This window comes from Sus scrofa, chromosome 6 (assembly GCF_000003025.6).
Source record: "Sus scrofa isolate TJ Tabasco breed Duroc chromosome 6, Sscrofa11.1, whole genome shotgun sequence".
NCBI lineage: Eukaryota > Metazoa > Chordata > Mammalia > Artiodactyla > Suidae > Sus > Sus scrofa.
The window spans coordinates 25110273-25134150 of record NC_010448.4 but is presented as its reverse complement, the minus strand read 5'-3'; the positions used below and the strand labels follow the sequence as shown (position 1 = coordinate 25134150).

Here is a 23878-nt window from a genome sequence, read left to right as displayed (position 1 = left end):
GTTGTACTTCCCAGCTTTCAGAGCTTTGAGAAATTAATCTTTATTGTTTATAAGCCACCCAGTCTAAGCTATTTTTGTTACTGCAGCCCAATAGACTTAAACACCCTCTTATTATTAAAAGATACTTGATTGTGTATAATGGAAAAGCACTAGACTTGGAGATAGAGACTCTAGGTTCAAATCCTGAATCTGCTACAGATGAGCTAGTGACTTTTACAACATGGTTTTCTCCTCTGTCAAATGGGAATATTGATACCTGCCTCATGTATTTGCGAAAGGACTAAATCACTTTAAAACTTTCCACAAATATTAGGCAACTAAATAAACATAGGTATAATTGCAGTGTTGGACCATGGACAGTTATGTGTAAAGTGTTAGGATTTAAATCCCTAACTCCAACAATGGAAGACAGTAAAGGATCAGTAACAGAAAATATCTGGTTAAATAGTCTGCTGTGGTACATCTTTTTAATTGAAAAACACAATTAATTTGTTTTCTATTTCACTAATCATCACCTATGTCAACAATTGATAAAGCATAAATTATAATTTTCATGTGTCAACATTTAACCTATAAAACTCTTATTAACAGCTGGCATAGTTGTCTCAAAATGTTAGCCTGCTGAATAAATATGTACTTAAGGAGACAGGAGCGCATGGCCTTCCCAGAAGCCATGCTTCTAAATGTTACAGCAGTTCTAACATACTTTCAATTAAATAAAAATTAAAGCTCAGAAAATGTCACAAAAGGGTAAGCTAATATTTGATCATTAATGTGCTTATGCAAAGGGATATTTACAGTTGTGCATTCAGAAGTGATCAACTCCCCTTTCCAAGTTCCATGGAACCAAGGTTTAAGATAATGTTTAGATAAACTTTAGAGCAGAGTTTCTAGGTATGCTGTGCCTGTAGAATGATTTTTATTCTAATAAAGTGTTGAGAAGTATTTGCATTGTAGTTTTCTTTTTTAATTCAGCAACCAAATCATCTCATGATTAGAGTCAGATTAGTTCTTATCCAAGATCACAAAAGATCATCTTGTCCAAGATCATCTTACCTGAGTCATAAAAGACATTAAAGGATGAATTCATCAATTTCTTCCAAATACAACATACCTGAACTACCTAGCTGTTCGGACTCTTTAAATACAGAGTATTAGAATCACCATTAGACGCTACATATTAATAACTCTCTCTTCCACTTAAAGAACAACAAACCAGTCCCTTCTCCTTCCTCTGATGTTTTAAGTACATTTGTTGCTTACCTGTAGTCCACTAAATAGTAATCACCCTCATTTTATGTTGTAAACCATGGTGTCCTAGTACAAGCTCTTCTGCTCTTCAGCAACAATCACGGCTTCCAGTTTAACACCCCAGATTCCCTTTGGCTTTTCATAGGTTTTATTTGCCAACACTTTAATCATTGTGAGTAGGAAACTGTTTACATTTGCTATTTCCAATATATCTGTTTCCAGAGAGCACATGTCATCGCTAGGTCCCAAGCCATTTTTGCTAGAATCTGTAAGAAACATAAATGAATTATCCTATGAGGAAAATTTTGGCTTTTAAAACAAAATGGCAAAATGTGTATTAATATCATACACCTTTCCAAGTATGTGTCATACCAAATGCATACAAGCCATTTCCTTCTGGGAAGTGTCCCTTTGGTTTTGTATTAATTTAGGGCAATCCCATATGGTTCTCCCATTATGGAGTTGTACCTTAGAGGTAAGAATCCAAATGACAATAGAAAGTGTCTAATAAGATAATAGACTATTAATTGCTAGCACTTTTTTGATCAAACATGTCTTTTCAGATAACAGATATTGCAGTCTCAAAGATTTTCACTTGCTTATGAATCTATATTAGTTTATATATGTGGCGTATAGCCTAAGGTATGTGCTCTGTGTATGTATATATGTATATATTTATTTACATATGAACTCTTATCTTGTGTCTGTGTTTACTATAATAAACAGGGACATTATTTTATTTTGCTTTTTTAGGGCCACTGACATATGGAAGGGCCCAGGCTAGGGGTTGAATCAGAGCTGTAACTGCCGGCCTACACCACAGCCACAGCAATGTGGGATCCAAGCCATATCTGTGACATACACTACAGCTCTATGGCACTGACAGATTCTTAACCCACTGAGTGAGGCCAGGGATTGAACTTGCATCCTCAGGTTTGTTAAGGCTGAGCCACAACTGGAACTCCATAGCTTTACATTTTTGGTTCTTTTCTCTTTTTCTTTTCTCTTTCTCTTTTCTCTTTTTCTTTTCTTTCCTCTTTTCTTTTCTTTTCTCTTTTCTTTTTTCTTTTCTTTTCTTTTCTTTTCTTTTCTTTTCTTTTCTTTTCTTTTCTTTTCTTTTCTTTTCTTTTCTTTTCTTTTCCAGGTTTCCCAACAAGCACATGAAAAAAATGCTCAACATTGCTGATTATAAGAGAAATGCAAATCAAAACTACCATGAGATACCACCTCACACCAGTCAGAATGGCCATCATTCATAAGTCCACAAATAACAAGTGCTGGAGGGGCTGTGGAGAAAGGGAACCCTCCTGAACTGTTGGTGGGAATGTCAACTGGTACAGCCACTATGGAGAACAGTCTGGAGATACCTTAGAAATCTATACATAGAACTTCCATATGACCCCGCAATCCCACTCTTGGGCATCTATCCGGACAAAACTCTACTTAAAAGAGACACGTGCACCCGCATGTTCATTGCAGCACTATTCACAATAGCCAGGACATGGAAACAACCCAAATGTCCATCGACAGATGATTGGATTCGGAAGAGGTGGTATATGTACACAATGGAATACTACTCGGCCATAAAAAAGAACAAAATAATGCCATTTGCAGCAACATGGATGGAGCTAGAGAATCTCATACTGAGTGAAATGAGCCAGAAAGGCAAAGACAAATACCATATGATATCACTTATAACTGGAATCTAATATCCAGCACAAATGAACATTTCCTCAGAAAAGAAAATCATGGATTTGGAGAAAAGACTTGTGGCTGCCTGATGGGAGAGGGAGAGAGTGGGATGGATCAGGAGCTTGGGATTATCAGACACAACCTAGAATAGATTTACAAGGAGATCCTGCTGAATAGCATTGAGAATTATGTCTAGATACTCATGTTGCAACAGAACAAAGGGTGGCGGAAAAAATGTAATTGTAATGTATACATGTAAGGATAACCTGACCCCCTTGCTGTACAGTGGGAAAATAAAAAAAAAATTCAATTCTTCATTTGTTATGTTGGAGGAAATAAGAATCAACTGATTATTATATACTTGAACTATAACCTACTGCTTTACTGCATCTCCTTTTAAAAATATAGTTATACACATAATTATAATCATCACCAAGTAGGTATAGTTTGACTTCTTCTGATGTCTATGCCAGTCATTTTATTTTATTTTATTATTGCAACTGCTAACAGTTCAGAGTAGTGCTAAATAATTAGGTATGGTTTAGAGTGTTCATGTTTCTGGTTTGAATTGATAAGTCCTTTTTAAATTTAATTTTATCAAAGTGTAGTTGACTTACAATGTTGTATTAGTTTCAGGTGTACAGGAAAGTGAATCAGTCATGCATATAAATATATCCATTATTTTTCCCATATAGATTACTACAAACTATTGAGTAGACTTTACTGTGCTGTACATTAGGTTCTTGTTATTCAGCTATTTTATACAATTCTATATATATATATATATATATATATTATGGTTTTTAATGTTTCACTCTTTAGAATAATGGTAATCACCCTTTCAGTAGTTAGTCTTTGTTATATTCGATTGTATCCCTCTCTTTGTACATTCCTTCAGAGTTTTAAATTTTTAAAAATGGTTACATGGAAGGAAGTTCCCGTTGTGGTGCAGCGGAAATGAATCTGACTAGTATCCATGAGGATTTGGGTTTGATCCCTTACCTCGCTTAGTGGGTTAAGAATCCGGCATTGCCATGAGCTGTGAGATAAGTCGCAGAGGCAGTTCAGATCCTGAGTTGCTGTGGCTGTGGCATAGGCCGGCAGCTGTAGCTCCAATTGAGCCTAGCCTGGGGAATTCCATTTGTGGAGGCTACGGCCCTAAAAAGCAAAATAAATAAATACATAAATAAATAAATATAAAAATGGTTAATAATTACCCAGTTTTATTGAGGTATAATTGACATATAACATTACATTTGTCCAAGAAGTACAACATAATGATTTGATATGTGTATATGCTCCAAGATGATTTCCACAAGTTTAGGTAACATCAGTTGCCTCATAATATTACAAATTCTTTGTGTAGTGAGAAATTTTAAGATCTAGTCTCTTAGCAACTTGTATATGTACAATACAGTATTTTAAACTATAGTCACCATTACATATAGTTCTTAAATATTACTTTTACCTTGCAGTGAGATCAAGTCTTTTACTTGCTAAAAAAGGCCATTCTGTGGGTTTTTTTCCTCTTTACAATAATTCTTTTTATTTCACATCTTTATATTGTTTCATTTTAAATATATGCATGCTGCATGCAGGAACTTGAATTAAGACATGGGGCTTTTTCTTCAGAAGAGACTGAAAAGAACGATGAGGAAAGTAGAAGGCAAGTCACATCAAGAATCATTTAAGAAACTGAAAGAGATAAATTTGTAGTTTAGATGTCTCAAATGGACTGTCACTGGCTCTCAAATATTTAAAAGGACTGCCATGTAGAAGAAGATATGGACCTGATAATTTTTCTTTCAGAAAGCCATTATCTCCACCATTCCCAGCACCACCACATAATCATGTCAAACCAATAGTTAAGACTGCTGAATGCAGAGGCAAAAACAAAGTCAAGCTGTATTTATGTGTTGGATCATGTGGTTCTTATAGCTTTTGACTGGGAGAAAAAATCTAAGATCTCATATAGTAGTGTCAAGAGTCTTGTCTTAATCATGACATATTCTGCTTCCATGCTAAATATTTTCTTCACATTCCACTTCTCACTCCTGCATTCAGTCTCCATGAGGACAGGGATTTTTCTGCCTTTTGTTCATTGCTATGACTCAGCACATTAAAAAGGGCTGGTTATACAGATACTCAAAAATACTTCTCAAATTAATGATTTGCAGCAAAAATATCAACTGTGTGGTATATTCCAATTAAATACAAAACATATTTTTAAAAAAGTAATTGCAGTCAAATTAAATATAGAATGAAACTCCCTCAAGCAATAGTGAGTTCCCATTCAGTAGAAGTCTTCTCACAAAAGTCATGGACAGAGATTTTGTACTGGACTCAGGAACTTGTATGTGGTACTGGTATCCTGGCAGTACTAGGGAAATGGTCGGAACAGGTGATTTTAAAAAAAAAAATCCTCTCTATGCCAATTATTTGTTTACTGTTTCCAAACTTTTATGTTTGCCAACAACATACAAACATATACATGCTTACATGCATGCATACACACACACACACACACACACGTTTTCTATTCCCCACTAATGATTTGTTCTTATTAAAATGACTACATGGTTTCATGGATTTTTTCAGGATTCTTTTTATGTACCACATGGATGTTTGAAACTTGGTGTATGACTGCCTTTGGCTTAATTATTTTAAATCACTCCGTAACTTTTATGTAGTGTAATAAATGTGGACTTTATTTGCTTCTGGGGAAAAAGTTAAATTTTGCATGCATTCATAACTAACCAAAGTACAAAGTAATTAACACTTTTCAGTGCTTTCTGATAAGTGCAGCCATAACATAGCAATTAAGCTCTCAAAATCCACAAAGAAGATACAGAAAATTATAGTCTTTAAATTCTATATTAAAATTTGGGAATCTGTTTTAGAAGTCTGTAGGGTATGTGTGTGTGTATATTAGGTAAAGAAGAAAGTTCAATTTAGTTTAAAGTTTTAATTAGAGAACCTACAATCAGATAATGCAGAATGATTGTTTAGAATGCACAAATTTGAGCTGAATGATTTTTAATAATAAAAAGAAGTTAGCGTTCTTAATTAAGTATGGAACGAAAGAAGCCTTTAAAATAGTTTAACATATAAGCTGCCCCCATAGCATCCACCCCACTTCTGTCTTTCACTGTATAATTAATCTAATTGAATGATTACAAATATTTATTCTTTTTTTAAAAAGTGGTGCTCAGGGTTTTTTTAAATTATGTTGTTTTAGTATAATTTGAAGCCATATCTGTCTAAACTATTACATATGATCTAGTAAATATATCACATATGTACTAGACAATCCTGAACTGATTTTGCAATCCTGAACTGGATTGTAGTGGGACATGATGGGGTATTATGAAAAACATTGCTGATTACATACCTATGGATTGTGTGATTTACCCACGGATTAAGAGATTAAAGGGCTATAAATCTTATTTCTCTCCATCTCTCCTACTGCAGACTGTGGTATGATAAGATTGGGGCATATAATTATAGCATGATAATTATAAGAGAATTATTAAAAGTATAATAAAATTATAACCAATTGAAATATGTATTTTTGAGAAAAAAATCATCTTTTAATATAATTTTAGTAGTGATATCATACTAAATACATGACAGGATTTTTTTCTTTTAAAGTTATATCTCATGCCATCCCTTTAGCAGTGTGGCTTCAGGTAGTGGGTAACTCTGTCTGTGCCTCCTTAATTTTTCACCTAAATACTGAAGATATTTATGACACTTTAGGTTGTAATGAGAATATTTTACCAAAATACATTGCTTAGATTATTGAATGGTATCTGATACGTTCTGAGTAAATTTTACGTAACATTAGCTTATTCTTTATGGTACCCATTTTTGTAGATTCAAATGGAGTTCTTTCTCTAAATCACAAACATGGAAAATCAGAGAGTAAAAAAAAATCAGTGAGGGAATTGTAATTAGTCTACTAAAAACTTTGAAACTCAGCATCAGTCCGTATTTCATAAGTGAGAATAACAAGAAACTTTTCCAGTTTGACATTGTGAAAGTTTATCTTTTTTTTTTTTTTTTTTTTTTAGGGCCACACTCGTGGCATAATGGAGGTTCCCTGGCTAGGGGTCTAATCGGAGCTACAGCTGCCGGCCTATGCCACAGCCACAGCCACAGCCACGCCAGATCCAAGCCGCATCTGACCTATACCATAGTTCAGGGCAACGCCAGATCCTTAACCCACTGAGCAAGGCCAGGGATTGAACCTGCAACCTCATAGTTCCTAGTCAGATTCATTTCTGCTGCACCATGACGGGAACTCCATGTGAAAGTTTATCTTTGAGTGGGTTATAAACTTCAGAAAACAATTGTTAAAGGTGCTGACATTTGTTTATTTACATTATAAAAAGTTTTTCTCAGGAGTTCCCATTGTGCCTCAGTGGTTAATCAATCTGCCTAGGAACCATGAGATTGTGGGTCCAATACCTGGCCTTGCTCAGTGGGCTAAGGATCTGGTGTTGCTGTGAACTGTGGTGTAGGTCGCAGACTCGGCTCGGATCCTGTGTAGCTGTGGCTCTGATGTAGGCTGGTGGCTACAGCTCTGATTGGACCCCTAGCCTGGGAACCTCCATGTGCCTGGGTGTGGCCCTAGAAAAGACAAAAAAAAAAAGTTTTTTTCAACATTTTATACATATATAAAATATGTGTATGTGCATGTCTGCATGTATGTATGGATGGACACACACAGGCACAGAGTTTATGACCTTTTCATAACAGACAGTTTTCATGATTGGACAGTTTCTCCTGCTCTTCTCAATTAAAGAGGGAAAGAATTTGCTATGTGGGGAAGGCAGGAGCAGTACAAATATGTTTTCTCAAAGGTGGTTCCTAGTAATACATTCGTATGGAATATTGAAAAGGTCAATGTAATACAGCATGCTCTCTAATTCTTTGAAAATATGAGGCATTAAAATTCTGATGCCTCATTCAGGTTGTAATGAGAACATAACACAAATTGAACCTATTATTTTGACAGTGATAGTAATGAGAATGGGGAATGAAATAAACTTAATGATACTGAAAGTGACTTTTTATTTCAAAATTTCTGAACTTTCCTTGTTGTCTGTTTGCAGAGGAGAAGCATAATGTACATACAGGTACTAAATTCTTTAAAATAAAAATACCCCCCTGAAAGAGTGGAACAACTTTTTTTTTTTTTTAAGTTTATGGCTTGTGTAAAATCTGATTCCTTAAAGACTTGTTTTTCTCTAATGTTGATTTCCATCATGGAGAGCAAATTTTCTGAAAGTTTTCAAAATAAAAGCAACAAAGGTTTATATAGAATTATACAACTTAGAGCTATAAGTGATTAGCTTATTTACTCTGAGTAAATCACGTGAAGACATAAATTGAGAGAAATCCTTAAAGCTATAGTAACAAAGCAGAAGCTAGAACTCAGCTCTCTGGATGCCAATCCTGTGCCTCACTCATTTCCCTTTTCAAATAATTATTAGCTATCTGCTGTTGCCAGCAACTGCCTGTCTTGTATCCATTCATAAAACAAAACAAAACAAAATAAAATAAAACTCTCCTGCTTCTACAAAAAGAAGAGGAATCCCAATATTATCATGAGGATTTCACAGCTTTGGGAAAGCAAAGACAATCCATTCTTCCCTTATAATGTCTTTAAAAACTGTTACCTGTTTGGCTCTATCCAGAGCTAAAATGTTGGCTGGGTACAGACAAGGGTATCTGCTAGTGAATTTGATCAATACAGACAACAAAATTCGATCTCTTTATGCCCAAAGTGTACTTTATACCCAGAGGGTTTAGGCTGATGGGTCCCATTGATCAAAGTTGGGTGGTTTCTGCACGTGGCTAAGCTGTGATGAATGTCCTTTTTCTCTCTAGGTGTGTGTTCCCTGCATTTATTTTTACCTCCTATTTCAACTTAAAAGAGGGGTAAATATGTTTACTTATGAATCAAGATAGGCAGTACTTTCTACTTGTCCCAAGATTATTTTTTATTCTTTCAACTTTATGATTTGGAATCATAATTTCATTTTGTCTCATTCTACAAATAGTGGGCACCAAATTACTGTGAGCTTCGATTCAAAAAAGTGATATTTGTAGGATAGACCTAGAGATTGTCATACTGAGTGAAGTTAGACAGAGAAAGACAAATATATGATATCAGTTAAATGTGGAATCTAATAAAAATGATACAAATTAACTTACTTATAAAACAGAAACAAACTCACAGATTTCAAAAACCAATCTTATGGTTACCATAGGTGAAAACACTGGGTGGGAGAGGGAGGAATTGGGAGGATGGGAATAACATATACACAGTACTGTATAAAATAGATGATGAACAAGAACCCACTATATAGTACAGGACAATCAAGTCAATAGTTTGTAATAACCATATAGGTTATTACAAAATAACATGTAATAATATATGTGTTTTTATATAATAAAATATAATGGACAGTATTTTATTTTATAAAATATATATAAAACAAATATATAAAAGCGTATATATTAAACAAATATATATATATTTTATATAATAAAAAAATAATGGAGAATAAGGTTAATTTCAAGGACAATACCTTGTATCTAGTGGACCCTCACGGAAATTATGCTGAATGAATTTGGCCTGTTGAGTAATGACCTGCCTCACAATTCCCACTTCGTTTCTGTTCTGAGGATGAGGAGAGTTAGTTCATTAATGGAGAAGGTGAAAAAGAGAAAAGCCATTGAAAAGGCTCTATGGGTCAAGAATCATGCTAAGTTCAGGGAACTGAGAGAGGGTTCATGTTTCTAAGATCTAAGAGGATTATATATGTAATAATAGAGAGAAAGAGAGCTGGCAAAAAATAAACAGTTGGAGAGGTAGAAGATTGATGGGGGTTGTGGATCATAAAAAGGAGAACATCTCAAAACTAATGGGTAGCCTTTGAAATATTGTAGATGAGCATAGTAGTGAGTGATCTCATCAGTTTTATCTCCCTGTTTTTAAAAATTAATTCATGGGAATAAAATACAATCCAAAAATATAGCTCATTTCAAGGGACCACTCCTCAATGCTAAGCTGAAGTAATTCTCAATGACAAGCCTTTGACAGTGCTGGCAAGTACTTATAAGGAAAAAATAAAACAAAGAGATCTTTAATCCTAGATAGAAGGATACAGCTTAAGACCTGGAGATTTAGGGAAGTAGTACTGCATGAATATGAATGAATGGACACAGAAGATGAAGAATCACAGACAAAAATATTATGAGCCTGGCTTGCATTTGGTGTAGGATAGAAACAATTTATAATTGAATCAATTTAGAGAAACTCATATAATAAAACCTTGGGACGAGGCAATACAAATTAAAAAAAAAAAAAAAAAAAAAAAAAAGACTCCCATGATAGTGTGTAGCAGACCAGAAAAAAAAAAAAAAAAAAAAAAAAAGTATTTCCTTCTAGGTTCCCCCAGCCCTGCTTCCTATTATTTCCCAATGCTCTTTACTCTTTCTTGTATTCAACAATAGTTTTCTGGGTCAAAGTTTTCACAGAGATTTCAGGTCCCTAAGTGTCCTTAACCAGAGAAAACTTGATAATTATTTATGGAATTCTTGAGACATTTTTAATATTTCCAAATTCTAAGGAGACATTCTTTGCTGAAAATGGGAACAAAGATACTTGCCAACATTTTCAGAAGAAATTGTTTGAATTATTTTTTCATGGAGGAAACATTTTGTTTAAATGACGTGAGAGTCTAAAACAACCCCTGCCCTTGGAGGAGCCATTAAGCATCTGGGGTTAAAATCTGGACAGAGGATTGGGGGAACAGTGATTGACATGCTGCAGAATAATACATGTGTTGTTAGGGTGACAGTTTATTTTAGGATCCACTGAGTCTTCTACTTCCTGATGGACTTGTCATTGACAGAGCCAGTTCATGTGCCTCAGTAGTTTTCATGTCACTTTGTTGTTGAAAGTGCACCAGTCTACAAGCATGGAGACCTGTATTCTAACCCTTGCTCAGCAATTTTGTTTGAGAGATAGTGAACAAACCTATTTCTTCTAGTGTCCTCAGTTTCAGCTATCCAATGAGTAGGTTGGATTTTTCCCTCCTGCCCGACTGTGAGTGTAGATACAGACAAACAAGGTGAAAAGAAATTGTCTAGACCAAAAAAAAAAAAAAAAAAAAAAAAAAAAAAAAAGGAGTTCCCGTCGTGGCGCAGTGGTTAACGAATCCGACTAGGAACCATGAGGTTGCGGGTTCGGTCCCTGCCCTTGCTCAGTGGGTTAACGATCCGGCCTTGCCGTGAGCTGTGGTGTAGGTTGCAGATGCGGCTCGGATCCCGCGTTGCTGTGGCTCTGGCGTAGGCCGGTGGCTACAGCTCCGATTCAACCCCTAGCCTGGGAACCTCCATATGCCGCGGGAGCGGCCCAAGAAATAGCAACAACAACAACAACAAAAGACAAAAAGACAAAAGACAAAAAAAAAAAAAAAAGAAATTGTCTAGACCCATCCTAGACTGCTTAATACAAATACTCATGAGTGGAGCCAAACAGTCAGCATAGAGTAGATCTTCAAAATTATAACACAAATCTCAGCTGGGGATATATACTCCACTGTTAACAATGTCAGTGTTGCCTTCACCACCAAGAACCTTCTCCATTATTCTTTAGCCTTCATACATATTGAAAGCTGTCAAATAATCAACCTAAATATTTTTATTAATATAAATATTGCTCTCTTCTTTTTTTTTTTTTCTTTTTTCTCTTCCTTGCAGGAATGCTCTTATCTCTGCTTGGAAAGTGCCTGGTTCACCTTTGACTGTCTTCTACTTATATTTTTGGTTTTTAACCTGGGTATTACTTCCTCCATAAAATTAAGGCGTGGTTAGAAGCATCATACATGTGCCACTATTTCATCCTGTATATCCCAATAGTTCATTTATGATGTATTTGTATCTCCACCCGTCTATGTACATTTTAGTGTAATTATTTACTTCTTGGTATCCCCTCAATCTGAGAGATATCTTACTTACAACTATATCTTAAACTCCTAATAATAGGCCTAAAATATATTTGTTGATAGTTTGAATATTGATGCATGCATATCTATCAGCTTTTTATTAGCATAAAGAGCTCAGTGTAATTACTAATATAATTTAAGCAAGAGGGAAAAAATGTGATTTTTTAATTTTGATTCTTAATGAAAAAATATTATTCTTTTTAAAATAAAATATTTAAAACTATAACATAGTCCCTAAAGCCCTAACTTCCTTTATGGGCCACTGAATTCCCAAAGAGGCATAGATTGGAAAACACCAGATCAACCCCGTCTTAATTCCTTCCTGATTATAAAAACCTTATAACATTGTCTTTCTATGAGTGAAGTGCTTTACATATTTTTAAGTGAAAACAATTTTGTGAGAAAATAAACCATTTGTTTTGTTTACTCTGTATTTTTTTTCAATTTTCCAGTAAAGTAAAATAATAAAAAAAGGCAGTAAATGTTTGTTTAATTTATTTATTTTCCTTTAAAAACACAGTCTGACTTCAATACATCTGGTATTGTTTACACGGCAGAAACTAGAATGACAGTATTTCCACTATAGCAACCAAGAAGTATCTACGTGCTTTTTCTAATTACAGTTCGAAGTTTTCTTAGGTGTGTTTCCAATAGATAGATATTAATGGGGCCTAACGCAAATTTTAGCTTATCTACTTTTATTTATAGAATGACCTACATTTTTTTGCTCTGTCAAATCCATGTACTGAGTAGCCAAAATAACAGTTAGTTCATTTGAAAGCTTAGCATTCATTAGGATTTTTTTTTTTAAATTGTTTGGTCACTTGGGATCATATAATTCTTTTTTGATGTCCATTTCTTTACAAATATAAAATCAATGTGTTAACTGATTATTGTGAGGAAGCTTTCTTAAGTCGTTTCCTAAATAGTTAACATTAAGGCATATTCTTCTGATTATCAGCTATTAAACAGTCTTCCTGTTTATATTGACCTTGATTTGTGTTCTAAAGCAGAATAGCAGTTAGTAATAATACCTTGTTTTTAAATAGAACTTTAGGGAAAGTAACTAGACAATATTTTCTGTAGAGATTTCTTAAAATGTGCTTATTCACGTATAATAAGTATAAGTAATTTGCTTAGAATAATGCAAACAAGATGTGCATTCTAATGCTGCTTGAGAAAGAAAAAATAAACTATAAAAAGTAAATAAAATTTTAAAATATGTGTGTATGATGAAATATGAGGAAATATACAAATAATGTCTATACAAAGAATAATACTAATAAAATCCTAACGTTCAGGATTTTGCAAAAACAGTAGATATTCATTTTAAAAAATTAAAAGGTAAAGTGTAATGACAAAGAAGAAAAGCATAGCTTAATTTAATATTCATCCCTGTTCCACTGTGAAAATGAAGACTACTTTGTGAAAATGAAGACTTCTGTTGTGATTTACTCATCCTGGGTGACATATCGATTTTTCTCATTTAATCTTTTTTTTTTCTTTCTTTCTTTTTAGGCAATACCTGCAGTAAATGGAAGTTCCCTGGCTAGAGGTCAAATCAGAGCTGTTGACCTGTTCCACAGCCACAGCAATGCTACATCCTAGCCACAATTGCCACCCATGCTGCAGCTTGTGGCAAGGCTAGAGCCTTAACCCACTGAGCAAGGCCAGGGATGAAACCTGCATCCTTTTGGGCACTATGTTGTGTTCTTAACCCACTTAGCCACAATGGGAACTCCTCTCATTTAATTTTATGTTAGCAGGGTAAATTTATAAATGAGAAAAATGAGGTTAAGAAATACTATAACCTGTAAATGCCAATTGGTTAGTAATTAGTGGTGCACATAATAATCCAGCTCAGCTTCCTCTGCTCCCCAATTCCTAAGATTGACTTGTCATTTTGCCTTGATTTCTTAGGTATGAGAAGAACAAGTGGAATATAGTATCCAACCATCTGTCTTTAACCTGGTCACACAGTGTCATTGTTCTTCATTTGGCTATCGTTGAGAATTCAAGACATGCTTTGTAATTGTCATTAATCAAGAGAGCATTGTGACTAGTGTTGAGATATATAGATACATATATGGAGAGAGAGGAGAGGAGAGAGATCTATATATGTATATCCATCTATATCTATCTATCTGTGTATCCATCTATCTGTCTATCCCAACAGAGACAAAATATATATTAAAAGGTCATTGGTCATCAGAGCTTTGACATTGCTTAATTCATTTGCTTCTTGTAATTACATTGTATACCAACTTATTTCAAGATGAGGAAAACACCTCTAACATATAAAACTGGAATTCCAGCTCAGCTTTTGTGATTCCAAGGTTCATGGGGACTCCCCACTGTCTTACCAAGCTCAAACCATTCAGTAACTGAAAAACAATATGAAAATGTCTTTGAAAATGTAATCCCCAAGTGTGAGTGTCGTTCTGAAAAAGGATGGCAAATGTATTTTTATTATCAAAGTATTACATGAATTTAGACATATCTCCCTGAAAAAGTATTTTCTAATCAGCCAAAAAGTGTTAATATGACATACTTGCAAATTAGGTAGAGAAAGAGAGGTGATAAAACAGAAATTGTGAAATTGTCTAGCAGTCATTTTGACAATATTTTATGGCTACAATATTCATTACAGTGTGGTACCTATTTGGGATATAATAAGTAAAATACAGATTTTTGTCTGATTTTCTTGAGAACTTACACACAATAAATGGTATCTACTTTTACTTACATCATCTTTAGTGTACTGTTATTCTGGAAGCAGTTACCACAAATAAGTAATAGAAACGTAGTAAAATCCTGTGCAGAAAATGGATGGTTAAAAGGGCAACATTTCTTCTCTAATTGTTACCTTTCCAACTTTTCACATAGAGTTTGTACTATACACCAACTGAAATGACAGCAAAGTGCTAGTGAGAAGGGAAAACTCCCATTTAAAGCTTTACAAGTTTGCAGGAATAAACACAATGTGCTGTCTTGACTGCTTTTGCCAGGGGTATATTGTTCTCTTGTTAAATTTCTTTTAGAATCCATTGCCTTGCACCCGAGAATATAGTTGCCAAATAATGTAAGCATTCCAACCCCAAGATTATACTGTAGAACAAGATCAGCCCTTCTTTCTGGCAGACGCAAATAATTGTAAACAAAATGTCCCTGACACATTATTAGTTGATATGGAAATTATTCTTGACATAGAAGACTGAGAATGGGAAAAGCATCCAGTATGTGCAGTGGCAGATTTAGAAAAAATAAATAAAATAAACACCTTCAACATATCCCTTCTACGTCACAACAACAATTTAAATGAAATAATTTCTTTTCACTCTATTCTCTACAGGGCTAGATTAGAGGAATGTATGGAGGGGGATTGTTAATTACTAGATTCAGCCAGATTTGTGCTGGACACTTTATGATATTCAGTGAGTTATAGCATTGTAGTTAAGATAATAGATTTAAGAATCAATCAAACTTAGGTTGGAATCCTGGTTCTTTAACCTAGAGCAATTCAGTTAACCTCTCTGAGCCTCAGTTTCCCTAAGTCTGATTGAGCAATAAGTGTCTTTCAGTATTGTGTTGGATCAAAAAAGACAAAGAACAATGTACATAAGATATTAAATTTAATGCCTGATGTACAATGAGTGATGTATGTATTAATGTAATTAGAGTCAGATGTCATCTATGTTTGGCAATAACTAGTGATATACCTTACTTAGAACATGAAGAAGAAACCAAAATCTAATAAAAGTCCTTTAATGGCATCTTGTTTTGTATTTTCAACTGCACCCTAAGTATTTTTTTCCAACATGTTCTCTTTCCTTCTTTCTTTCTCCTTCCTTCCTTCCTTCCTTCTTTCCTTCTTTCTTTCTTTTTTAGAACCACACCCATGGCATATGGAGGTTCCCAGGCTAGGGGTCCAACCAGAGCTATAGCTGCCAGCCACAGCCACAGCCACAGCCACGCCAGATCCAAGCTGTGTGTGCAACATACACCACAGCTCATGGCAATGCTGGGTTCTTAACCCACTGAGCAAGGCCAGGGATCAAACCCACATTCTCATGGATACTACTCAGATTTGTTTCCATTGCACCACAGTGGAAACACCCCCCAAAATGTTTTCTATGTGAAGCCATATCTGTTTTGTTGTCTGGTGGTCTGTGCCTTTAATCAACAGTATACATATATCTAGACATATATCAGGTATATATATGTGTGTATTAAATACATTAATATGTAGTATCATATAAAAATAAATCAGTGTTATATTTATGCAAAAATCATACAGAGTGATTGTTGTCAAGGTCTTCCCTCCCACCCATCTTAATTACAAAGTCTTCAGGCTTTTTTCTCCTCTATATACTATAATCAGTGAGAAAATGTATTTTATGTTTGTTTTTGTTTTGTTTCCTTTTAAGACAGAATGGTAATCAAGGTGATGTTCTTGATCTCAGGGAACTTATTTTCAAGGAGTAATAGGGGGCACACAACACTCCCTGAACTGGTAATTTAGTAAAGTCAGTCCAAGTACTAAAAGATGTCATGGGATTGGGAATGAGAGGAAGATGCTTGAGCTTGGCTCATTGAGCGAAACTTTAAGAATTGAATATTTGACATGAGCAGAATTCTGTATGTCTTGGTTGTTCCTTTGGACTTTGGTCATGGGAATTGTGGAGTAGAGAGGGAATAGAGAGAGTAGCAAATGAGGCATATTGGCCAGGGATTGGAAAGTGTCTGCAGAGCAGTCAGACAAATGCAGGGAAATGGGCAGGAAGATGCCAGAGTAGCTATGATATGTGAGAGCAATAGAAGGAAACAAGAAAAAAAAAGTATGACTTTAAAGTTTGTGCCCTTAACAGTGAGTAAAATGCATGAAACACTTTGAAATGCGGTGACTTTTTTCTTTCTACAATAATGATGTTCATTAAGTTAGGAGTCCGGTACTTGGAGCAGGCTGACTATGTTCAGATAATAGCTGAGACACTTCCCCTTTACACTTTATTTTACTCAGCTGTAGAATGGGAGAGTAAAGTCATGGAACAGCATTGAATGATTTAATATTTGTGAACTGTTTTAAAAGTATTTGAGGAGTTCCCGTCGTGGTGCAGTGGAAACAAATCCAACTAGGAACCATGAGGTTTTGGGTTTGATCCCTGGCCTCACTCAGTGGATAAAGAATCCAGTGTTGCCGTTAGCTGTGGTGTAGGTCGCAGATGTGGCCTGGATCCGGCATTGCTGTGGCTGTGGTATAGGCCAGCAGCTGTAGTTCTGATTAGACCCCTAGCCTGGGAACCTCCATATGCCACAGAAGCGGGCCCTAGAAAAGGCAAAAAGACAAAAAAAAAAAAAAAAATTGTTCCCCAATTTCACAAAGCTGTCATAAATACCACACAATACTTTCAACCATCAGTTGTATATAATTTGATTACATAAAACTCAACATTATTTGGTTTATAAATGTAACTACCCAATAGCTAGTTATAAACCTAGAGGGAGAAGAAACTAATTAACAATATCATAAATGCAAAAGAATACAAGGAGAGCAAGGCAAAACAAAGGAGTTGATGATCCATATTTTAAAGGAGTTTTTTTTTTCTTTTTAAATAATGAATATTAAAGAAAAATCTTTTGCACTTTGTAAATCAAAATTAGACTTTTTAGAAGTGCTATAGATTCAGTTTCTTATATGTTTACTTAATACCTAGTGTCTTTTAGACTCTCTAAGGAGAGGAGTGATAAATTCATGGTCTCTATCCTCTAGGGATCATAGCTTTGTCAGGAAGAAAAAAAACACACACATAACACTACATGCATAATTAACGATGTTACAGTATGATGAATGCATTTTAAAGATATGAATAAACAGTTCTGAGAACATAGAGATAAGAACAATTAATAACATTCTTAGAGGGGAGGCATATGAGTTTGGCCTTGAAAGGTGAATCTGGTGAAATAACCCAGTGGAGAAGAAAGAGTGAAATCATTACAGATAGAAGGCTGAGCATGAGTTGGGGCCTGGAGGCACAGAGAAATTGGGGAAAACACTGATGTGGGGGAAATGAAAGAAATAAGCACAAAACTAAAGGTTGTCTATACTGTGCCAGGGATATTGAACTTTGTTCTATTCACTTAGGTGAACCATTCAATGGTTTTAATAAAGGGCAGGTCATAAGTAGATTCATCTATAAAAACAATCATTCTGGACATCCTGTCTAGAAAGGACAGTCTAGGCATTTGAATTTCTTGGCCAAGAATATAATTATTCTGGGTGCTATCAAATAAGGTCTGTACATTCCTTTATAGATACTCTATAAGGTGCTCTGCATATTTTCATTTCATCTAAACTTTTTTCCATAAAACTATTAAACAGAGGTCATCATTATTCCTGTTTAACACAGGAGGAAACTGAAATTCAAAGTTTCAGTATGTATCCCAAAGCCACATATATGATAAACCTCTGTATTTTGTGTCTATAATTTAGATAACACTCATTTTCAAATAAGAAGTCTGAACAATCTGAAAATACATAAAGAATGCATACAGAGGCCAAAATATTGTTTTGGCTATCATTAAAGATTAATGATAATTAGTTGATTAATTAGTCAGATGAGCTTGCTACTTCTTTATCCCAGAATTTTATGGGAACTCACTCAGTCCCAAACAGGTCTAGACAGGGCAGTAAGACTAATCACCTGGAGAAGGTCAGCCTAGGTAAGATGGCTTGATAAGATGGTAAGCCTAGCTAAGATGGCTTGAAGGATCCTCAGACACATGGAGGCTTGTGTCCCAAGGGGAAGTAATACAATGTAGGGCTGAACATTGCAGTTCTTCCAGATGTCATTCCAGGTTCCCCAAGATAAAGAGTATAAAGGAATGGAGAGTACTCACAAGGGTCACAACAGTGGAGTCCCCATACTGGAAGGAAATAAAATGCAAGGGAACGAAGCATTTTACCCACTCCAGCAGTCTTTGAACCCGTTTAGTCACTCTGGACTCCATGACGCTTTCCTCATGCCCACTGATCTTAATTCTGGATCATTGATTCTCATTTTCCTTCTCCCTCAATCCCCAAAAGACCTTTGAGATAAAAAGCAAGCCAAAGACTTCTGGCTAGAGGACAGCTGAGTTTTGGAAAGAGTAGTTAGTTTTTGAGTTTCTGCACTTAGGAGTTAAAACTCCTGCAACACTGTACCAATGTAGGCATTAGGCTAAGCATGCTGGTTAGAGAAAAATGCACTGTAGTCTTTTTACAAAAGCATTTTCTGAGTGAAAGCTATTGGTGAGCATTAGGGCTACCCAAAAGGGAAAGTACTGTGTAGCCTGCTATGCCTTTCAGAGGGAGGTTTTGATGATTCTTGAAAAGAAAAAAATATCAGTGACTTTGTATAGTTAAAATTTTAAATCTGGGCATTCCCATCGTGGCTCAATGGTTAGCGAACCTGACTAGCATCCATGAGGACTTGGGTTCAATCCCTGGCCTCACTCAGTGGGTTAAGGATCCGGTGTTGCCATAAGCTGTGGTGTAGATCATAGACACGATTAGGATCCTGTGTTGCTGTGGCTGTGGTATAGGCCAGCAGCTACAGTTCCCATTTGACCCCTAGCCTGGGAACCTCCATATGCCACGGGGGCAGCCCTAAAAAGACAAAAAGCCCTAAAAAGACCAAAAAATTTAAATCTGGTGTTAAGTTTCTGTGTGGACTTCACCATTTTGATGGGCCAGGAGGGTCAAATTATATCATCAGTGATGTCTTCATGACATCACCCAGGGAGTTAATCAAATGAAGACCTACTCTTCTTCCTAAATAATTATACCTCTCAGCTGCCTTCGCTGAGAAAATTGTGTTCTTTTTTTTAACTTAGCCGCACAATGAACTTGGTGAAATGTGCACAATAAAAGAGGTTCCTATTTTGAGCTGCTTTTTAACTAAGAGTATTTTATACTACTGCACCTCCATAGTCTTTAACACACTGACATTATGTAAATTAAATATGTTAATCCCCAACTCTATGCAATCTTCTCCCATTTAAACTTTTTTTCCCCCTTTTGTTACCAGAGAGGAGAAACAAAAAGAAAAAAAAAAGGAGGATGTAAAAAAGACTCCTGCCAAAAATAATAGCTATGTTCAGTGTTTTCCTTGGTTTCTTATTGTTTAAAATGTGCTTTTCCTGCCAAGGTCCCGTTAAAGTGCATTACCTGCACATGCTAATAGACTAATTAAAATAAATGAATGAATAAATAAAAAAAACATTTCTTATAAACTTTTTTTTACCTTTTCTGGTGAACTTGGAGTTAGAGTTTTTCTGAACTTGGAATAATCAAAAAGATGTCTTTTGCATTATTGCTTTCTTATCAAGAAACTCTTCAACTCCCTATCTTCATTATAAGCCTCGGAGTGGATGGTGCTCCATGGAATTAGGAGGAAAATGCTATTTAGAAACAGTAAGCCTACATCAGAAGCTTGGCTGTGCAACCTTGTTCTTAGTATCTTTCAACATCTCTGTATCCTTGTTTTCCTATACATAAAATGGTTCCTCAAAAGGAAATTATAAAGAAGAGATGGTGGTTTTGACAAGACTTTCCTTTCATTAATCTATGCCTGATATACATAGTTTTATCTGATGTAGCATTTACTCTAATAATTTAGCCCAGGTCTGGAGTGTTAGAGGACTTGAGACAATGTTCATAACATGGATAGAATTTTGAGGATTATTCATAGGTTAGCTCATGGAGGTCTCTGATAGCTGATCTGAACTATGGCTAGGAAGAACTTGGCCGAACTATCCATGTCCCTGATGTCCTAAGTAAATAAGAGAGCTGTAACCAAGCTGTAACCAAGCTGTGAGGCAATTTATTGGATTCTAGAAAGCTATCCCTGTTGCCTAAGTGTTGCTAATAAAATTTAATAACTATTGGGTATTTAATAAGTGTCTAAGAATACACTTAAAAACTAATGCTTAAAATGTCATTACAAATTGGACAGGTTACACAGTAACTCATACTTAATGAATCATTATAGGGGAGGAGACTTTGCATTTATCAGTCCTCTACAATACCAGCCACTGAAATAGGCCATTTTTGGAGCATTTTGTTTGACCAACCTGACTAAGAATGATAAGTAATATTGTTTCTATTTAACAGATAAGGAAAATGAAGGAATGGTATTTAGAACTCAGGTTGTGTACAAAAATCTTATTGATGAGTTTTGGTGGTTTTTGAGTGCCTAAAAAAATCGGAGTGTCATTACCAGGACAAAGAGGTTGATAGAGGAATTAATTCAAGCACTCTAATAGGTAGTTGATATAATGAAGCCAGAGAAGAGTGAACTGAATGCTGTACATCAGGATGTCCATTAGATTAAAAGAGATAAGTTTGCAAGAATCCGGAGATTTTATGGAACTTTATAGCTCAAGAAGTCTTAGGTAAGCATCTAGTGAATAGATTCTCCTGACTATGGCCTAGAACAAAAAGACCATCTTTCCTTTGGAGCACCTAACATTGCCAAGGTCTTGTAGAAAGACGGAGGTGACATTACAGTCTAAAATATCTAATCTTTCTCACATGTGGTGTCATTTAGAAATTGAGTTTTGTATCATCTGATTAAAGCTGCATGATTTCACTAAAACAAACAACTTCACTTCCAGCAACATGTATTTCCTATTTCTGATAATGTTTGGTTCTTGGGATCCTTTCCTCTTCCTGGAATAAAATGTAAGCATTCCTGAAAAGAAGAGAGGAAATCAAAGAGTATCAATTTGGGAGTTCAGAAACCAAGTTTGGCAGTCTCAATCTTAGGATAACTCTTCTTATCAAAACATAAATGCCATTTTTTTCTTATATCAAACCCCAAACTGGCTTAAGCCTTTATAATGACCTGTATACTCAACATTCACTGATTAATTTACCAGATATTTGAGTGATTACTCTATTTATTTACAATGGAAAACAAAAGGAATACATTAATAAATTAAACACCTCATCTATGCTTTCAAGGAGCTTGCAACATGCTGGGAGAAATAGACAATGATAAAGTAAAAAAATAATTCATTATATGATTCCTCATTATGGTACATTTTATGGATGAAACAAAGAATGTGCAGTGACAGAATAGCAAGAGGGACCCACTTATATGTGGGATAACATCTAAAACTCCAAGCTTAGGAAAGGAATCAAATTTTTGACAGGGGGGGAGTTTCCAGATAGAAATAAGAATTTCACATCTTTAAGGATGAAGAAAACCACCCTTACATGAAAGTTTGAGTTTTCTGTTACTAGTCTATGGCTCTGCATTCTTCCTGCTGTATTCCTTCTAGCTGTCTTTTTAATCCCTGTCTACCCATTGCTGATATTTATGTCTCCAGCTTAGACATCTCTTATGAGACTGAGACTTTAGGTCCAATATGTCCACTGAGCACCTCAAACTATGTATCTATGTATGTCAGAGTGGCTATGACCAAAATGACAATCTTGACTTTCTCCTTCAGTCCTTTACCAAGTTCTATATTCTCTGGCTCTTTGTTTTATTTTATCCTTATGTCCAATTAGTAACCAAAGTTAATAATTTCATCCTTATATTTCCCCTATATATTTCCCATCTCAGAATGATTTTTATAAATCCTAAACCTGTTACTCCATATCTCTGCTTACATCTCTAATGATTTCTCATGAGCACAAGAGAAAGTGCAAGTTCTTATTGAGATAGAAAACACTTATCTATCTGGAACTAGAATATTTTTCTTGAACTTTCCCCAAATAATCCTCTGTTTTAAAATTTATCATTGTATTATTTTGCTGATTAATTTATATTAATTATCTTCCAGCCATTTCAGTCAAGAAGAAAGGAGACCTCTCTGCCTTTGCACATAATGTGCATTCAGCTTAGACTGCAACCTGCTTATTTATGTGCCGATCATTTTTCTTGTCATACTTCAAGTCTCAGATCATATATTCGATTCAGCACTTAGAGGCTATGTCTATCAGATCAGTCAGCACATTGGGATCAAATTGTATCTGTTTTCCTTTCCTGGCCATGACTCTTTTGAATTCAGGAATTCCCCCTTCATTATTGCATTATATTTTACAACCACCTAAACACAAAGCAGGGCATTTGGTATGGAGTGAGTTCTTGAATGAATGAGGATGTACGCTGTCAGTGGACAAAAGTATCTTTCAGGAGCCACTTTCTTTTCTGATAGTGAAAACTTTACAATGAGTGGCATGTATGTCTCTACAACAGAGATGTTAAAACCCTGCTTAAACATCAACTCCTCCTCTGAGAGAACAAGTTAAATTGAGAAGAATGTATCTGAAATCAACAAGCAGAATCTCTTCCTGCTTGAAAGGCTGTTTCTTTTCAGTCATTGTGATGAGAACAAGGATTGAAATTCACAGCCTGTCTCAAAAACAGGCCTTGAAGTATCAAATTTCATTGATTATTCAGTAAGCTGTTATTACAACAGGGCTGCAACCAGAAAGTTCTGGAGGGAAACAGGAGGAAAGAAAGCTTTGGGCTCTGACTGGCTTAACCTTACCATTTAGGCAGTATCATTCAAAGATTCATAAGTGCATTATGTTTATAGAGCCCATGCAAATAAATTACAGCCATCTTCAATCTACCATAGTCTGGCTTCTATGAAAAAGAATGTATGTTTTTATTTGTCCCCTTTGGGAGCATACTAGTTCCAGGTTGGGTTGTGGGGGAGAAAAAAGTGACAAGAAAAATAAATTCATATCTTAAACCTTGCTAGAGCAGTGATTCTCAACCAGGGGTGATTTTGCTCAACAGGGGATATTTGGTAAAGTTAAGAAACATTTTTATTTATCATGAGGCAGGTGCTACTGGCATCTAGTGGGTAGAGGCCAGAGCTGCTGCTAAACATCAAACAGTGCACAGGATAACCTC

The 23878-nt window shown here is 35.3% G+C and overlaps 1 long non-coding RNA gene across 1 annotated transcript in view; it reads left to right on the top strand.

Annotated features, from left to right (window-relative positions):
* LOC106510491 overlaps positions 1 to 15758 on the top strand; it is an 85610-nt gene extending 69852 nt beyond the window's left edge. Inside the window, exon 3 of the long non-coding RNA XR_002344549.1 lies at positions 13887 to 15758. This is a non-coding gene — a long non-coding RNA (uncharacterized LOC106510491). The remainder of the gene's footprint in view (positions 1 to 13886) is intronic.